Below are 17864 nucleotides of genomic sequence, written 5' to 3'. Positions count from 1 at the left end.
GAAGTGGTTCGAATTATATCAAAGTTTGAATATATAGGGCTCCAAAAACCTAATTTTCCCAAAATAGGCAAAATATTCCTTGGGCTTGCTTTATCATTAGCCTTGGTCGATTGGATCGACCAAGCAATGCCAAAGGTTAAAAATAAGATATTTTGTATCCAATACCGCCAAGCTTCACCTGGGTCCTTCATTAACTTTTGAAAGTGTCTTACCTGACTTTATAGGCCTTCCAAAGGTGTCAACACTGTATTCTTTGTCTGCCTTTCCAGTAAAACCTCATTCAAGTCATATCATCTCCCAACTTACTCAGGGTTTCCATACTAGGTTCTTTATTATCAACCTCCATTGGTTATAGGTTAGACCTGGGTTCAAATGGATGCCCACAACTGTTTTCTTCCTTCACTTTAGGTCTTCAGATCTACACTATGAATTTTTGGATTAGGGTTAGGTGGGATTTCACATCTATCACACTGGGTTGCAATTAATTATGATGGTTCAGTTCCGCTTGCCGGCCCTGGTTCATGTCATGGGGGATATGGAGCAAGCATAAGAAACACTACTAGCGAGGTACTCTTTGCTATTGCAGGTGGTTGTGCTTCTCCCAATGTTATACATACGGAATTGACTACAATCTGACTGGGTATTGCGATACGCTCGTCAACGAGGCTATTCTTGTGTCGAAACTTGTAGCGACTCCACTCAAGCGATTCAACAAATTGCTCGTCCTGCTGAAGCGTTATGGTCAACTCGTGATATTCTAGAGGATATTTGGGGAATGCAACCGTTGTTTCGCCGTTGTGTTTTTATACATCATCTCAGGGAGGTTAAATCAGCCGCCGATTACTTGGCTGGTTTAGTTTCAGACCATGCTGAAATAGAGCTTCAGGTTGATCATTTGCCCCCTTCGATTTTGTCGAGCAAGATTGGATTGGCTACAATTACTTTCGTTCGTAGATGTTGTGGAATATCTTTATAGTATTATTAATATAAAAATTAAAAAAAGTAGAAGAGAGAGAAGAAGAAGAAGAAGAAGAAGAAAGTGCGCCACCAATGCGTATAAATATGGTGGGGTTCGGGGACATGGGAGACTTTTGGAGGGAGTTTGCAAGAAGAGATTTCTACATAATAGAAACAATCTTTTTGTCTTTCCCTGTCACTTTGTTTTCTTCCGTTTAGATTACTGAAACCGTCATGGCAGAGAAGCTCACACAAGAGGAAATTTCAATGTTCAAGGAAGCTTTTAATCTCTTCGATAAGAACGGAGATGGTAGGTTCTTTAATTCTCTGTTTCTTTTCTCTTTTGTTGTTTCAACTGCATTTAGTTACTGCAATGCTGCATTGGCTTTATCAGACTATAAAACTGACTTCATGGTGAAATGCTGGTGATTGTTTATCTTGATTGTTATTCTCCTCAAATTATGGTTTCCTTCTTTTGCTTCTTTTATCGTTCATTCTGCGTAACCTAAGCCTTTAATCTCTCGACTGTCTTTTTGCCATTGGATCACTAGTACTGAGGGTGATTTTGAACCTCGAGAAGATGCATGCCCCAATCAATACAAGCTACGCATTTTCTTTTCGTAAAGAAAGATTTAATTTATTCATCTATTTGTTTATTTTCTAGTCGGGAAGGTTAAAAGAAGATCCCTTATTTTGAATCTTTTTGGTTCTTACGGTAAAGTGAGAACTGTCTTTGATACTGTTATTCCTGGAGCATTTATTCAAATCATTGCTCATCAAAGAAGGTTCAATGCCCAAGAAAGTTTGGGAGTGGCCCGTCATTCTAAGGGGATGAACATTCGCACATCTGGAATATGTAGAATTTTCACAGTCCAATTTAATCTATAATGATTTATCTGATGGGATCCTGTTCTCACACTGGTATTAAATAGAGCATCTGGTGATTAAGGATATACAGTTTTTCATGATGATAAATGCAAATGTCATGTTTTGATAATATTTGTTTTGTTATGAAGAAATATACTCATCTTTTAATTGACAGATGGTGGAACAGGCTTACCCAAGGTTCTAAAGATTCTGAATGTACTGATTTGACTCAGAACAGAGTGAACCCCGTGCCTATTAAACCCTGATTTTTAAAAGACTGAGTCTGGCTGATTTAGATGATGCAAATATGAAAAAATTAGAAGAGATTGATCCTTTACCTGATTCTGAGTGTAAATCTTGGGGTAACCCTAATAGTTGAACTGAGTAATTGTCTAGTACTCCTGTCAGGTCATATTTTAAATTTAATCCTGTTGGTATATCATATTGTAATGTACTGAGGAATCTAACTCTTTTAAGTTTTTCTCTTTTGGCAGCATATGAATTTAGCTTTATTACTGTATATTATTCATAAAAGTTGAAACAGAATAAATTGTAACTCACAGCATTTACAGAATGATGCACAGTGTGTGTTCCTCATCCCTATCAGGGTGATGAATGATATTGGTTGAGTGGTTCAGTCATGCTTCTTTACTTTCCTCTTTGTGCTAGCTGAAACTAATGGATTTATTAGCATAGGTTTCACAGTGACATGGAACCCAAGGTGTTCGCTAAGCACTTGAAGGGGTGCCTGTTTTGCATTACTTATGGCATCTATAATGCAATATAATAAATTCAAAGTATAGTCAGAAATATCAATTCAATATGATACAATTATGCTGCTAATGATTTGATACGAGAAAACATGTTATAGGTAAAATAAGTGTGCAATTGGTCAGGCTTCTAAGAACTCCAGCTTGACCTTAGGTCTTTTAGTTCAACCCTGGTGCAGCCAACAAAGGTCAGGTTGGGACATTGTGACCTAGGTCCAGCCCAGCCACCAACATGATCTTGATTAACCATTTATTAGACCAACCTGGGTTGGGTTGGCTGTGATCGACCCTGGCTGATGTATCCTCAATAAAATTAAGGACCAAACCAATATCTTCAATCCGAACCAGCCAAAGTGGTAATGGTTGGTGTAAAAACAGTCACTGTTTAGGACTAATAAGGTAAAAGGTTGAGGCTGAGATTTTAAGGGATTGAAGAGTAAGTATGGGCATGGATTTGATCTTTAAGCACGTCCTGTGAAGGGGTCAGTGGTTTCCTAAATTTTAAGTTAGTTTTCTTTCTTTTCTTTTTTTTTGGGGGGGGGGGGGGGGGGGAATATGGACTAATGGTCCAAGGTGTTACGAAGGTCTTTAGGATCTGAAAGGAGGTCTATGAAGGGTCTGTAAACAGGATTTTTTCTTCTTCTTTTTTTGGGGGGTGAGGGGTAGGGGAGGGGAGATTCCTTAAAAGGTTTTCAAAAACTGGTGAACAAAGACTGGAGAGTAAAGACTAAACTCAAAGAAAAGCTTCGGATAATCGGTTCACTTAAAACATCATTGGTTGTCAACAGCCAATTACAGATTTATAGGGCATAGGTTATTTCAGGAAAAAATAGAAAGTAGAGTTTGTTAAGTTGGTTAACATTATTAGCAATAACCAAGTAGGAAGTTACTAAAATTAAAATTAGAAATCACACTCCGCCAACTATGCTAGGCAGCTGTTGTTGTTACAATATTGATGTCAATGTTCACTTGCTGTAAAATGTATCATCTTTTGTCTTAAGTTCTATTGCTAAAGTGTGAATTCATTTATAGGTGTAATCTCAGCTGAAGAGTTGAGTTCTGTGATGAGATCCTTGGGGCAAAATCCAACTGAAGCTCAACTCCAAGGTATAATCAAAGAGGCTGCTGATGCTGATCTAAATGGAGTGATTGATTTCCCTGAGTTCTTGAACTAGATGGCAACGAAAATGAAGGTGAGTTTAAATGGTGGCATTTTGCCTTGTAATTAATGTACATTTTACTACCAGCTCATGGTTTGCATCTGATGAGCACATTTATGTGTGAAATCTTAGGGCATAAATCATGCATTTTTAACACTTTGAGTGGAGCTACATTGGGTTTTATGTTGTTTTTGCAGATTTTATGAATTTTTAGGACTTTAGCGAATATCTGGAGTTTTGGGTATTAAACATGCGGTTTTACACATCAAGAGGTCCGTTCAAATTCTCCAGTGCAAAAGTGGGCCTGATTTGGAGCATGATGGGCTAGAGATGTAATTATGGGCCAACTCCAGAATATCTTATAAAATTAGATTAGGATTTTTATTTTATTTTTGTTTATTGTAATTGAGAATTGTATAGGGCCCACAAGTAGTCAAAGACTAGGATTTTCTATTTTTTTAAGAATATTTTATTTTGTTAGATTTTATTTATTTCTCTAATTAGTTTTTTCTCTTTCTTCCCACTTTCTATTTTCTTTACTTTCTTATTTCCTTAGTAACCAACCCACCTTTATTTTTGTTAACAAAATATATATATATTTTGTTTTATTTTATTTTCTTTCTCTTTCCTTCTTCCACTTTTCTTTCTTTCTTCCACCTTGTCTCCACGTGAACTTCAAAAGCAAGTTTTTATTTTATTTTATTTTATTTTATTTCTCCACTTATTCTCTCTCTTTCTTTCTTTCTAACGAATTTTGTTTGCTCCTTCTTTATTTGTTTTTTTCTTTTTCTATTTTACTCTTATTATTATTATTATTATCATTATTTTTCCTTGTTTGTAAATTATTCTCATTCTTCTATAAATATTACCTCCCTCTTAGGTCTAACATACTTGATTTTCTCTTTAGTTTTACACTTTACTTTCTCTTTAGTTTTACTTTAGTCTTGCACTTTCTATTCTCTTTAGTTTGCTCTAGTTTTCTCTAGTTCTTTGATTAATTTGTGGGCTCTAGTTCTAGTTTTTAGATTGAATGTTTAAGAAGATTGAAGTTGTGTAATTTTTCTTTTATGCAAGTGTAATTCCTTTAGTTTTATCAATGCAATTTCAAGTTCAAGTTCAAGTTTCAAGAGGATTCACTTTCTCTCTGGGTCTAGCAATTGCAGATCTAAAATAATCTAGATCTGGTTGTTAGGGTTGGTTGAGATTCGAATTGTTTATTCAAGTTTTGTTTAGAAGATGCAAGTAAGTAAGATTCTTCAATAGTCTTCTCTCTCCCCTCCATTCCCGCTTCTATCTACCCTTCAATATTCTTAATTTAGGATTTACTTTCAACATTATTTACTGTTCTCCCATCCTTGATCAGAGATGCCTACAGTCGTGCCTCTCTTTGGTTAAGGATTCATTTTCCTTTTATTGCTTTGTTATTTACTTTCTGTTAATTACTTTCTGCCTATTCATTCATTATCTCGAACCACATAACCGGAGCAAGCCTACAGTCGTGCCTCTGTTTCTGGTGACGGGTGGTGTTGCATTTGCATTATTTTTCCTGTCTTTTATTTCTGCGTTGGTTATGTTTGCTTTATTTTTCGTTTCAATTCGATTGCATTAGATGTATGGATTAGGATTTTTGGTTTAGTTTAAGTAATTAGTTAACAAAAATTGAACCATTCCACTCTCGCATTACTATTAAGAAGTTGAATTCTAGGTGGCATATCTCCCTGAGATCGACCCGTTAGCTACACGATACTGTGCGCTTGCGGTTTTTTTTATTTTGCAAACAAGTTTTTGGCGCCGTTGCCGGGGAGATATTTGTTCATCTTATTATTCTCATTCTTAGGTAAGTCGAAGTGTTTTAAAAATAAAATAAAAATAAAAATAAAAATCAAAGATATTACTCTTAACTTGAGTAGAAACAAAAACGTATAGTAGTCCCCACTCTACTGCAGAATCCCCAGGATTCGATTGTAGGTGGCTCCGAATACTATACGGATTCCCTTGCTGTCAAACCTATACAGCGCTCAGCTATACGGCAACCTTACGGCTTTGGAATCATTGTTTCAATCTTTGTGGTGGGGAATTGTTTTTCGTTTTGTTTTATTTTATTTTCTTCTTTAGTTTCTTTATTAAAGTTCCAAAAAAAAAAAAAAAAAAAAAAAAAAACTCATCTTCCGTAAGAGCCTTTAATTGCATTAGGAGGTTAGTGCATGCTTGTTTGGACTCGTGATTCCACCAACCGACTTGTTCGAATATCTACTTTGACCATGGGCGACATATCTCCTCCTAAGAGTCTTAGGGATAGATTTTACCCAACTCGGTCTGCACAACCCTCCTGTATACTTTAACCCGACGTAAGGGGTAACAACTTTGAACTTAAACCTAATTATTTGTCTATGTTACCCCAATTTCATGGGTTGCCTGATCAAGACGCATATTTGTTTCTTAGGGAGTTTGAGGAAGTTTGTGTCCTTATGAAGGTACAACAACTCACTGATGATGCCGTAAGACTACGGTTTATTACCTTTGCATTAAAGAACTAAGCAAAAAAGTGGCTTTATAGCCTACCTTTGGATAGCATTACCACATGGGAACAATTCACTGTCCTATTCTTGAAAAAATTCTTTCCTTTCTCCAAGACGAATAAGATAAGAAATGACATTCTTCAATTTCGTCAAAAACCCAATGAGTCTTTTGCTAAGGTAATGGAGAGGTTCCAAAGCCTCCTCCAAGAATGCCCTCACCATGGTTTAGAATTGTGGCATTTATGCCAAATAATTTATGAGGGTATTGATTATCAAACTAAGCAACTTTTGGAATCTATGTGCCCCACAGATTTACATCGTTCATCGATGATTCCAAAGCTTGGGAATTTCTTTTAGACCTAGCAGATAGAGCTAGAGAATGGGAGTCAATTCAAGAATCTGAAAGGACTAGTAGGGGATATTTTGTTGATAGCCAAGTTCATAAGGATGCACAAATAGATAGTCTTTTGAAAAAGCTAGAGACTTTGGTAGTAAAAGCTGCACCACCACAACCAAATCAATCACTTTTTGTTGACAAATCTGTTGCTATATGTGCATGGTGTCAGTCTCCTACACATGTAATTGAGGAATGCCCTAGCTATTCTGGAGGCCAACATGAAAATGTCAGTGCGATGTTCCCAAACCTGTACAGTAACACGTACAATCCTAGGTGGAAGAGTCATCCTAACTTTTCATGGTCTCAAGGGCAAAACCAAAATGGATTCAACAATTATTCCACACAAAATCAATTTGGTGCTCCTCAAAAACAAAGTGCACAATTTTTTCATCATCAACATGTCCAGTTCCCTCAAGCACCAAATTTTCAAAATGCCAATCTAGCTAGGCCTGTCAATCCACCTGTTGTGCCTCATATGCCTCTCACTGCACAAAATCAATCAACACTTGGTTTCAATAGAGGTAATAATCCGAAGTTTTCTCGTCTCTCTACCTTAGAGAAAAATATGGAAGTACTTTCTAGCACCTTCATGACTTCTATGCATAATATGGAGAGACAAATTTCCACTCTTGCAAGTACTTTGTCTGAGCGAGAAAAGGGTAAAATGCCTAGCCAACCTGAGTTAAATCCTAGGATTCAGATTCAACAAAGACCATCAAATTTACCAAATCAAGTCAACCAAGTTGAATCCTCCCCTTCTTCTTTAGCTTCAATAAATTATGTGTCTACATTGCGAAGTGGGAAAGGGTATTTAACAGGTGAGTCACATATTAATGAAAAGAGCAAGAGTAGTGACCACTGTGATGAGGAGAATGTTCAAGTACCTCCTAAAGAGGGTTTGTCTGAGAAACCCATAGAAGTTGAAGATGAGCCAACTACTGTAGCAGTACCTAAGTTTGTTGAACCATTAGCTGAAACAATGAGAAAAGAGCAAATTTCAACTAAGAGTCCTTATGTTCCTAAGGCCCCTTTTCCCAACTGTCTAGTTAATAAGAAGAAGACTGCAACTATGGAGAAAATTTTTGATATCTTCAAAAAGGTAGAAGTGAATATCCCTCTTTTAGATGCCATATCTCAAATCCCCGCCTATGCAAAAGTGTTGAAAGATCTATGCACTCATAAAAGAATCACTAGCGTTCCCAAAAAGGCATTTTTGGCAGGTAACATCAGTTCCATAATTACTCAACCTATAGCAGACAAGTATAAGGATCCAGGGAGCCCCACCATAGCTTGTGTCATAGGCAATACACACATTGAACATGCTTTACTTGATCTTGGTGCAAGTGTGAATCTTTTGCCTTACCATGTTTATAAGCAACTAGGATTGGGAGAATTGAAAGCAACTAAAACTACTCTTCAGTTGGCGGATAGGTCAATTAAGATTCCTAAAGGGATGATTGAAGATGTTTTATTGAAGGTGGGAGAATTTATTTTTCCAGTTGATTTCATTGTGTTAGATACTAAACCTTTTTCAATCAAAGATGAAATCCCAATAATTTTAGGAAGACCATTTTTGGCTACTAGTAATGCTTTAATCAATTGTCGAAATGGCCTCTTACGGTTGTCTTTTGGAAATCGAACTGTGGAGTTTAATATGTTCAGGATAGGAAGACAACCACAAATTGAGGAAGAAATCAATATGCTTGAAGAGTCTTTGGATTTTCCTAATGATTTGATTACAAACTTTGAGATTGATTTTGATCAGGAATTTCAAAAATGTATGGATATGTTGGAAGATGATAGTGAAACCTTCTTTTCTGAAGTCTCAAGTTTTCACATACCTTTGGAGCCTATTAAACCCCCATCCATCTCTATCTCCATTCCTAAACCCTCAATAATTGAACCTCCCAAGCTAGAATTGAAAGAGTTGCTTTCTAATTTGCAGTTTGCTTTCTTAGGACAAGATAATTCTCTTCCTGTCATTGTTGTCTCTGATTTAACTTCTGACAAAGCAGAAGAGTTTATCACACTGTTGTATGCTAATAGAGAAGCATGGAGTTGGTCTCTTACTACTATCAAAGGTCTAAGCTCTTCCATTGTACAATCTCATATTCATCTTCTGCAGGATGCCAAACATTTTAGAAAACCTCACCGTATGCGTATTTTGTCTGACATTGTGAAGGTTTTTCTTAAAGTCTTTAGGGATGACTTTTCTATTCATGGTTTTTCTTATTTGGAGTGTCTTCCCCATCATACATTGATCATCTTCTGCAGGATGCCAAACATTTTAGAAAACCTCACCGTATGCGTATTTTGTCTGACATTGTGAAGGTTTTTCTTAAAGTCTTTAGGGATGACTTTTCTATTCATGGTTTTTCTTATTTGGAGTGTCTTCCCCATCATACATTGATTTTGAAGATAAGGCTAAAGCATCCAATGATAAGAACATCTTGATTGAAAGGTATACCCCTCTTTTGCCTTGTCATTGTCTTTCTTTTCATGCATGCATTGAGGACATTGCATTACTTAAGTGTGGGGGGAATACCTTTGGATTCTTTGTGAATTTTAACTTTGGCTTTTGGTTAGTGTACATACTATTTCAATTGCTATGATATGTGAAATGAAAGTGATTTTGGTACCCATCGTGAACACATAAAAACCCTGTTGAGAGGAAGGTAACTTGTATGTATATTGAGATGAGAATTTCCTTAGAAAAATAAGAGGCCCTTAACTTAAGGCGTTGGACTATTATGGGTTTTGTGGGTCCTTGTTCTTTGGCTAGAGGTTGAGATCAATCTTTTGTATGGCATGACAAAGTTCAAAAAGAAGTGAAAATAAAAGAAAGAAAGAAAGAAAAAAAAGTAGAAAGTAAAAGTTGAATTTCTTGGAACTAGACAGGGCACTCCGACTCAGGAATCGAGGTGACTTGATCGAAACTCTTAGGAATGATATTATTGAAAAGAACTCTCGTATCACTGTCTATGTGGGCATATACAAAGCAAAGCTACAAAGTAACTTGGGTTTCTGGTGTTTGCTCCACCATGTCATTCAAGCCAACCGTAGTGGAGTAAAGTAGAGTTCACTACTCAAAAGAAAGAAGAAAGAAAAAGAAAAAAAGAAAAGAGAAATAAGTGCAACTGTCATCAATGCCTTGGTAGAAATGTTTGGTCAAAAATACTTCAAAACCTTAGTCCTTGGTCCTATTACTTTATTAGTGGTTTTGCTTAAAGGAGAGGTGTACTTGAAAGATATAAGGTGAGTCTTTGATTGAGATATATGCTTAGTCTCAATAATCGATATGGGGTAATAAAGTTCAAGTGTGGGGGATCTTAAATCAATGGTGAGGAAAGTTGTCATAGCTATTGATTCTGTATAAGTACTTACCAATTGTTAGAGTTGAAAATTTGCAATATTTTATTTTGAGCTGAATTGGAATTTTGGATGTATATTCTCTGCAAACATCCACGAGACAAAACTCGTCCTCTAGGGGTAACCTAGTGGTTTAAAGGCTTGTTGCACATGCTAAGTGTAACCGTGATTCCTACGAAAGTGAGTTAGGATTTTATGTTGTTGCATTAGTTTCTTTTCTGCATATGTCATTTTTTTTTATTCTTGCTTGAGGACAAGCTTAGTCTAAGTGTGGGGGAATCTGATGAGCACATTTATGTGTGAAATCTTAGGGCATAAATCATGCATTTTTAACACTTTGAGTAGAGCTACCTTGGGTTTTATGTTGTTTTTGCAGATTTTATGAATTTTTAGGACTTTAGCGAATATCTGGAGTTTTGGGTATTAAACATGCGGTTTTACACATCAAGAGGTCCGTTCAAATTCTCAAGTGCAAAAGTGGGCCTGATTTGGAGCATGATGGGCTAGAGATGTAATTATGGGCCAACTCCAGAATATCTTATAAAATTAGATTAGGATTTTTATTTTATTTTTGTTTATTGTAATTGAGAATTGTATAGGGCCCACAAGTAGTCAAAGACTAGGATTTTCTATTTTTTTAAGAATATTTTATTTTGTTAGATTTTATTTATTTCTCTAATTAGTTTTTTCTCTTTCTTCTCACTTTCTATTTTCTTTACTTTCTTATTTCCTTAGTAACCAACCCACCTTTATTTTTGTTAACAAAATATATATATATTTTGTTTTATTTTATTTTCTTTCTCTTTCCTTCTTCCACTTTTCTTTCTTTCTTCCACCTTGTCTCCACGTGAACTTCAAAAGCAAGGTTTTATTTTATTTTATTTCTCCACTTATTCTCTCTCTTTCTTTCTTTCTCTCTCTTTCTTTCTAACGAATTTTTTTTGCTCCTTCTTTATTTGTTTTTTTCTTTTTCTATTTTACTCTTATTATTATTATTATCATTATTTTTCCTTGTTTGTAAATTATTCTCATTCTTCTATAAATATTACCTCCCTCTTAGGTCTAACATACTTGATTTTCTCTTTAGTTTTACACTTTACTTTCTCTTTAGTTTTACTTTAGTCTTGCACTTTCTATTCTCTTTAGTTTGCTCTAGTTTTCTCTAGTTCTTTGATTAATTTGTGGGCTCTAGTTCTAGTTTTTAGATTGAATGTTTAGGAAGATTGAAGTTGTGTAATTTTTCTTTTATGCAAGTGTAATTCCTTTAGTTTTATCAATGCAATTTCAAGTTCAAGTTCAAGTTCAAGTTCAAGTTTCAAGAGGATTCGCTTTCTCTCTGGGTCTAGCAATTGCAGATCTGGTTGTTAGGGTTGGTTGAGATTCGAATTGTTTATTCAAGTTTTGTTTAGAAGATGCAAGTAAGTAAGATTCTTCAATAGTCTTCTCTCCCCCCTCCATTCCCGCTTCTATCTACCCTTCAATATTCTTAATTTAGGATTTACTTTCAGCATTATTTACTGTTCTCCCATCCTTGATCAGAGATGCCTACAATCGTGCCTCTCTTTGGTTAAGGATTCATTTTCCTTTTATTGCTTTGTTATTTACTTTCAGTTAATTACTTTCTGCCTATTCATTCATTGTCTCGAACCACATAACCGGAGCAAGCCTACAGTCGTGCCTCTGTTTCTGGTGACGGGTGGTGTTGCATTTGCATTATTTTTCCTGTCTTTTATTTCTGCGTTGGTTATGTTTGCTTTATTTTTCGTTTCAATTCGATTGCATTAGATGTATGGATTAGGATTTTTGGTTTAGTTTAAGTAATTAGTTAACAAAAATTGAACCATTCCACTCTCGCATTACTATTAAGAAGTTGAATTCTAGGTGGCATATCTCCCTGAGATCGACCCGTTAGCTACACGATACTGTGCGCTTGCCGTTTTTTTTATTTTGCAAACAGCATCACTAAAAGTTTATCAAAGGCTTTTCTTTTGGAATGCAATTAGGTAATGATAGAGAGTTATTTAACAGCTCAAATTCAGTTAGTAATCCTTCTGGGCAGAGTACAGCTTTTGGAAGCCTTTGCTAACTGAAGAGGGTGTCTGTGTGTGAGAGAAGCATTGATGAGATGTCCTGTGTGACGGCTAGTTTACTATACAGCTAATTTAGAACAGCTAGTTAATGGCTAGTCTATGCTGCCTGGTTCGCATATAGTTTACCAGCTAAGTTTATGATGTTGATTAGCAGTTAACTATATGTTGTCTCAGAATAATAGATTTGTTGCAAGCAATACTTAACGTCAGTCTCTGTAACAAGGAACCACTCTTTGTATCATAGCCTATTTGATTGAGAACTAATACTGTCAAGTTTAGTTCTGTGCAAATTCTGAGGGAGAACACTAAAATTAGCTCAATAATTAATTTGATTATGTTGAGAAAGTCTCCAAGCTACAAGATTTATAAGTTGGCTCATCAGCTGCAAAACAAATGCTTTGTGGTTCCGTTAGATAAAAACTTGGATCATCATAATCTCTCCACTCGTTGAGCGTCTTGCATAATTGAACAATGCAGACATCTTGCCTGGTATATTTTCCCCATTTGTCTCTGGAATACTTATGCTCCTTCATATTCTTTCTTCCACTATTTAAGGACCCTGATTCTGCGAAAGATTTAATGGAAGCTTTCAAGATCTTTGACAAGGACCAAAATGGTTTTATATCACCTGAAGAGGCAAGACTCTTTATCGTTTCCTTCTCTATATGATGCTTGCATCTGTCTCCTGCACCTCCTGCACCATCCCAACCCACAACCCACCCCACCAAAGAGTAAAAAAGGTTGTCCCCCATGATACAGTTCCGAGGGCTTTCTACAAACTTCTGAGACCTTTGAATATTCATGGATAGATTTCATTGTTTTTTTTTCTTTGGATTTTGAGCAGCTGCGGCAAGTGATGACAGATCTGGGGGTAAATCTGACTGATGAGGAAGTGGCCAAGATGATTCAAGATGCAGATCTGGATGGTGATGGCCAAGTCAATTACCAGGAGTTTGTGAGGTTTATACGGTTTAGATGAAGGCTGCTGGTGGCAGTTAAGAGTGAGTTTGAAGATAGACTGAGCCTCTAATTTGTATGTCATAATCAGCAGCTGTAATTACGCCAAGACTGCCAGTTGTATTCTATCTCATTTGTTTCTTATAGGTCAAAGTTGTATTTTCTCAGCTTCAGAAATTCCAAATGTATAGGCTCATTGTAATATCTCCTATGTAGATCTAGCATACTGCTACCTGTTTTTTTTTGGATACTGTTACTGATCCCAAGCGTTGATGATTATGCTTATATATTGAGTAGTACTTGAATTACATAGCTTGGTCACCTGGTGTTGGTTGTCACACCCCACTCAGCCGGATCCGGTCATACCCGAATACCCGTGGGGGTGATACACCGCAAAACCTAGGTTCAGTGGCAATTTCATACAACATATAATATAAAATAATTAAAAGGACAAGAATAAATAAAGTTCAAGTATACAATTATCAAATCTGAAGTATCAATAGGTTACATCATCCATTATCTAAAGTTAATCAAAATGGACATCGGAGTTTAAAAGAAGAATAGTTTGTTGCAGCGGAGTTTAAACTAAACTGATTCTCTAATGGAATCCAACCCTATAAGAACAGTCCTGGCACGGGCATAAAGTTCCATGCGAGTCAACATCTTCTTTGGTCACTCCTTCAAGAAATTCTACCAACGACGAATCCTCCATTTGAAAAGAGTCCTCATAACCTATTGTCACATCCCCCCAGCCGGTACCCTAACTGGCATATCCGGGAGTGTGATCCACAGCCCCAAAGATCAAGTATCGAGGAAATCATCCTCCCACATATACAATAACATAATCATAAACAGGAAATAATCAAGGTTTAAATATTATAAACAAAAGATTAAAGTCAAGAAATGAATAAACAATAAAATCAGAGTGCGGAAAATGATACCAGATGTAATCACATCAAAAGAAATAGAGTGAGGCGGAAACTCACTCCACAGATACAGCGGAACGTAGCATAAGTCTAAAAGGAATAACAATTGAAACAAAAAAAATAAGAAAGATAAACTAAACTTAAGAGTCTTCTATTCTATAAATAACATATTCAAAATAGTGGACTTCGTCAGTCCAACAGAGATGCTCCAACTCCATGTTGCCTCTAATCGTAGTATGCAACTTGATCACTTAAGGGATCATCAACGTAATTTTGATTGTCGCCAACACCTTGCGTGTAGTACGCTTCATCGGCTTGCGCTTCATCGTACTGTCCGTCATAGAAATCAGTACCTGTAGAATAGTCTAACAAAAGATTGTACAAAAAGGAATGAGTTTCGAAAGAAACTCAGTAAGGCAAGTTAACTCATAACATCATAGATAACATATATCAGAACATAACAAGATGCAATGCAGTATGAAACAAATAATGTATGTATGCATCTAAACTCTATGTATGTTGGTCTCTATTGGCAGACATGCTTTAAGTCATAGCACCATACTTCTTTGGGTAGGTCACGCGTACGGCTCCAGTTGGTAGTGGGTCCGGCATCCCTCGGGACAATCCATGGCTGGGGGTTAAGTCACCTCTTTCTCACATCACCATTTGGTCTAAGTATTTGCGCATGTTAGGGTAAAGCCTAGCCCAATGCAAGTCATCCACTCAGTTACATCAACTCAGGTCCAGATACTTCCATTCCTCGCCTCGGGCGATCCTTTCCGGTATCCTTTCCACTAGAGTCTTAATAGTCCCGGACTATGGACTCATCAACCCTATTGGTTATCCACATATGGTAAACGGGAAGCTCTCACGTCCCCTCACGGATCATTTCACCGGTCTTGAGGGCCCATGAGCCCAAGTCTAGCCATATGCAACCCTCCAATAAATGTCCCCCACAATATGATTCCCGTCCTCTCACGGGTTGGTTACCGGTCTTGAGCGCCCGTGAATCACACTGCTACCATGGGTCGTTCGGTCTCAATACCCTTTCGATTTGGGTCTGATATAACGGGGACATCCTAGCCAAACACTGCTAGACAGCCCTAGGTATGACAACCAATGATTCGGGAAAGCGTCGATGGGCATCTTCGGAGAACATCCCATACTATTCCCTCTGATGTCCAAGGACAGAAGCGTCAAAAGGACACTTCCCAATCCCAAACCTTACCTAGTCAAACACATTCTTATATCAGTCATGACATACACAACCAAAAATTCATCGTACAAAAGAGAATGTAAAAGCATAATCCGATCAAGCAGTAATAAACATCACATATAAGCTTGAATAATGAAAAAGAATACATAAACAAGTGCTACTGTACTTACAGTAGTATATTAGAAGTATAAAGTACAAGACAGTAGTTAAACTCATAGTTTCATAAAGTAGAAACCAGAGAGTATGCGATCTATGTTATTATGAAATAACCGTCCTTACCTTGATTATCGCCGAAGATAATCCAAAGATCAAAGAGAGTAACTCCAAACTTGGCAAATAAACTCCTAACAATCATAGATACAACATTAGGAAAGATGCCTAAAAGATCAGAGAGCAAACAAATTAAATCGGGCGAAAAACGAAGCTACTGACTCCTTTGGTCGAGTGCTTGGTAGACTGGCCCAGTCGACCAAGCAAGTCAGTACGGAATTGTACAGACTACTTTGGCCATAACTTCCTCGTTTGAAATCGGATTGATCCGAAATTCGAAGGAACTTCCTAGGATGTATTAGAATCATATGGGAAGATAAAATCATCAAGTCATGGTCGAAAATTGGGTTCTTGATTTAACCCAAGAAATTAGGGTTTCAACCTTTATGGCTCCCCAGGAAAGGTTATGATCACAGGATGAAAGGGAATGATTGCAATCAAGAACATAATAAGAAAATCATAGAAAATCTAGTTTAGGTTAATAGAAACATTACCCATGAGGTTTCCCTCGCATGGGAGGTCACCAAAGTTTTCCAGAAATCAAGCAAGGGTTAGGGTTTTAAGAATTTTATTCGGCTAGGGTTGAGATCATGACGATGATCATAGATCTCAAAGAAACGAATGAGATCATGGAATAGATGGTTGCAAGAATGCATCATCTTCTTCCTGATCTCAATCAAGAACAAGATCGAAGAAAAGAAATTCGCAACGTTGAAGCGATTACTAACCTTAAATTGTCAGAACAGTGATGAGAGGCTTTAGATCTGCAGAGGAGTCTTCGAAATTACCAGAGAGAGTTTCGGAGAGATCTTCTCACTTTCAAAAAGTGTTTAGGAGGCAGCCGTAGCAAAGAAACACGAAGTAGGGTTTAATATAAGTGAAAAACCCTAAAATTACAAATTCTCGGATTTCACACTCCTTTGGTCGAGAATTTGTAATTTTAGGGTTTTTCACACACATCAAGTGACATATCTAGTGTATAGAAATACCTTCAAAAGGTTTAGGCTTTAGACCAAGGAGTCGACCAAGGCAGACAGTAAGGCCAAAATAGGGAATTGGAGGATCAAATGGGCTCTAAACCTTATGGGCTTTTGCACACACATCAAGTGACATATCTAGTGTATAGAAATACCTTCAAACCAAGTCAGATAATGTCACACCCCACCCGTCGGTCTCGGTTACCCGCCCGACAACCCTTGGGTGCGATCCTTCACAAGATCCAAGGTTTTAGTCTATCAACAATATTTAAGACAAATAAAGATAATCAAGAGCAAATAATATTCAATAACTGAATTAAATGAATTACAGGAGTCCAAAATACTCCAATATCAAAGGAAAGAAATAAAGAATAAGGATAAAACAAAAATGAGGGTAGCGGAATAATTCAAAAGTGTTTATATCAGTTTCTTTCCAGTTTGTTTTTCTAAGTCAATGAACTTAGACTCAAGTTTAATAAGGTGAGGGGTCCTCCAATTCTTCTCCAGTCTCTGTGCAAACTGCCTGACCACCTTTCGCCTCTGACCATCAACCGGTGCGATAAGCACACTCCATGCACCCGCAGGAACTCCCGCACATGCTATTTCCATCTCCCACTGGCGGTCCCACATCTTCTTCATATGGGATGGTTCCTTCATAGGAAACTAGCCCATCTTCAAATATAATTCCTTCTTCTGTGCAGGCTATAAACATACAAAGAATAAAGGAATGAGTTCTAAAGAACTCAGTAAGAAACAATCATAAATCTCATCCATCATTCAATAATGCCATGATACAAAAGTAGTATGAATGAATGCAAAATATGAATGATACTATGATTTCTAACTATGCAAGTCTCTAACAGTTGACATGCTTTAAGATAAACACCAGCCCTCCTCTGGGTAAGTCTCATCACTCTGATCCGGCAAGGACTGGTTACCTCTGTAGGGATCCAGGGAAAAAGGGAAAGTCCACACATGGCTCACAAACCATGGTTAGGGGTTAAGTCAACACTCTCTCACCACGACCATTGGTAATGAGTACTGGGGCATGTCGGGGTTTCTAATCCAATGCAAGGTCATAATGGTTACATGTCTACATGAAGTCCATATACATCCCCTATGGCACCAACCAACTCGGTTCAGTATCCTTCGCAACCTAGGAGTAAGAATCCTCACGGACTGGCTACCTCTGTTGGACTCCACTCCTTAACCCTATGGTCATCCACATATTATTGGGGCAGCTGCTCTCATGATTCCTCACGACACCCGGTCCGGTCCTTGGACATCCATGAGCCCAACCCTAACATATGCAACCCTACCATTCATATGACTAACAGTGGACCACCAAGTCACATCACTGTCATTACGGGTCACTCGGTTTCAATCCCC

At 37.2% G+C, this 17864-nt stretch overlaps 1 pseudogene; it reads left to right on the top strand.

Moving 5' to 3' along the window:
• The first annotated feature begins 1191 nt into the window (after positions 1-1191).
• Positions 1192-13108, top strand: LOC149010831 (calmodulin-2-like; annotated as a pseudogene).
• The last annotated feature ends 4756 nt before the right edge of the window (positions 13109-17864 follow it).

This window comes from Hakea prostrata, chromosome 7 (genome assembly GCF_041222555.1).
Source record: "Hakea prostrata isolate BN-2017 chromosome 7, UWA_Hpros_2, whole genome shotgun sequence".
NCBI lineage: Eukaryota > Viridiplantae > Streptophyta > Magnoliopsida > Proteales > Proteaceae > Hakea > Hakea prostrata.
The sequence above is the reverse complement of the archived record's forward strand: the minus strand, read 5'-3'. Positions and strand labels throughout refer to the sequence as shown.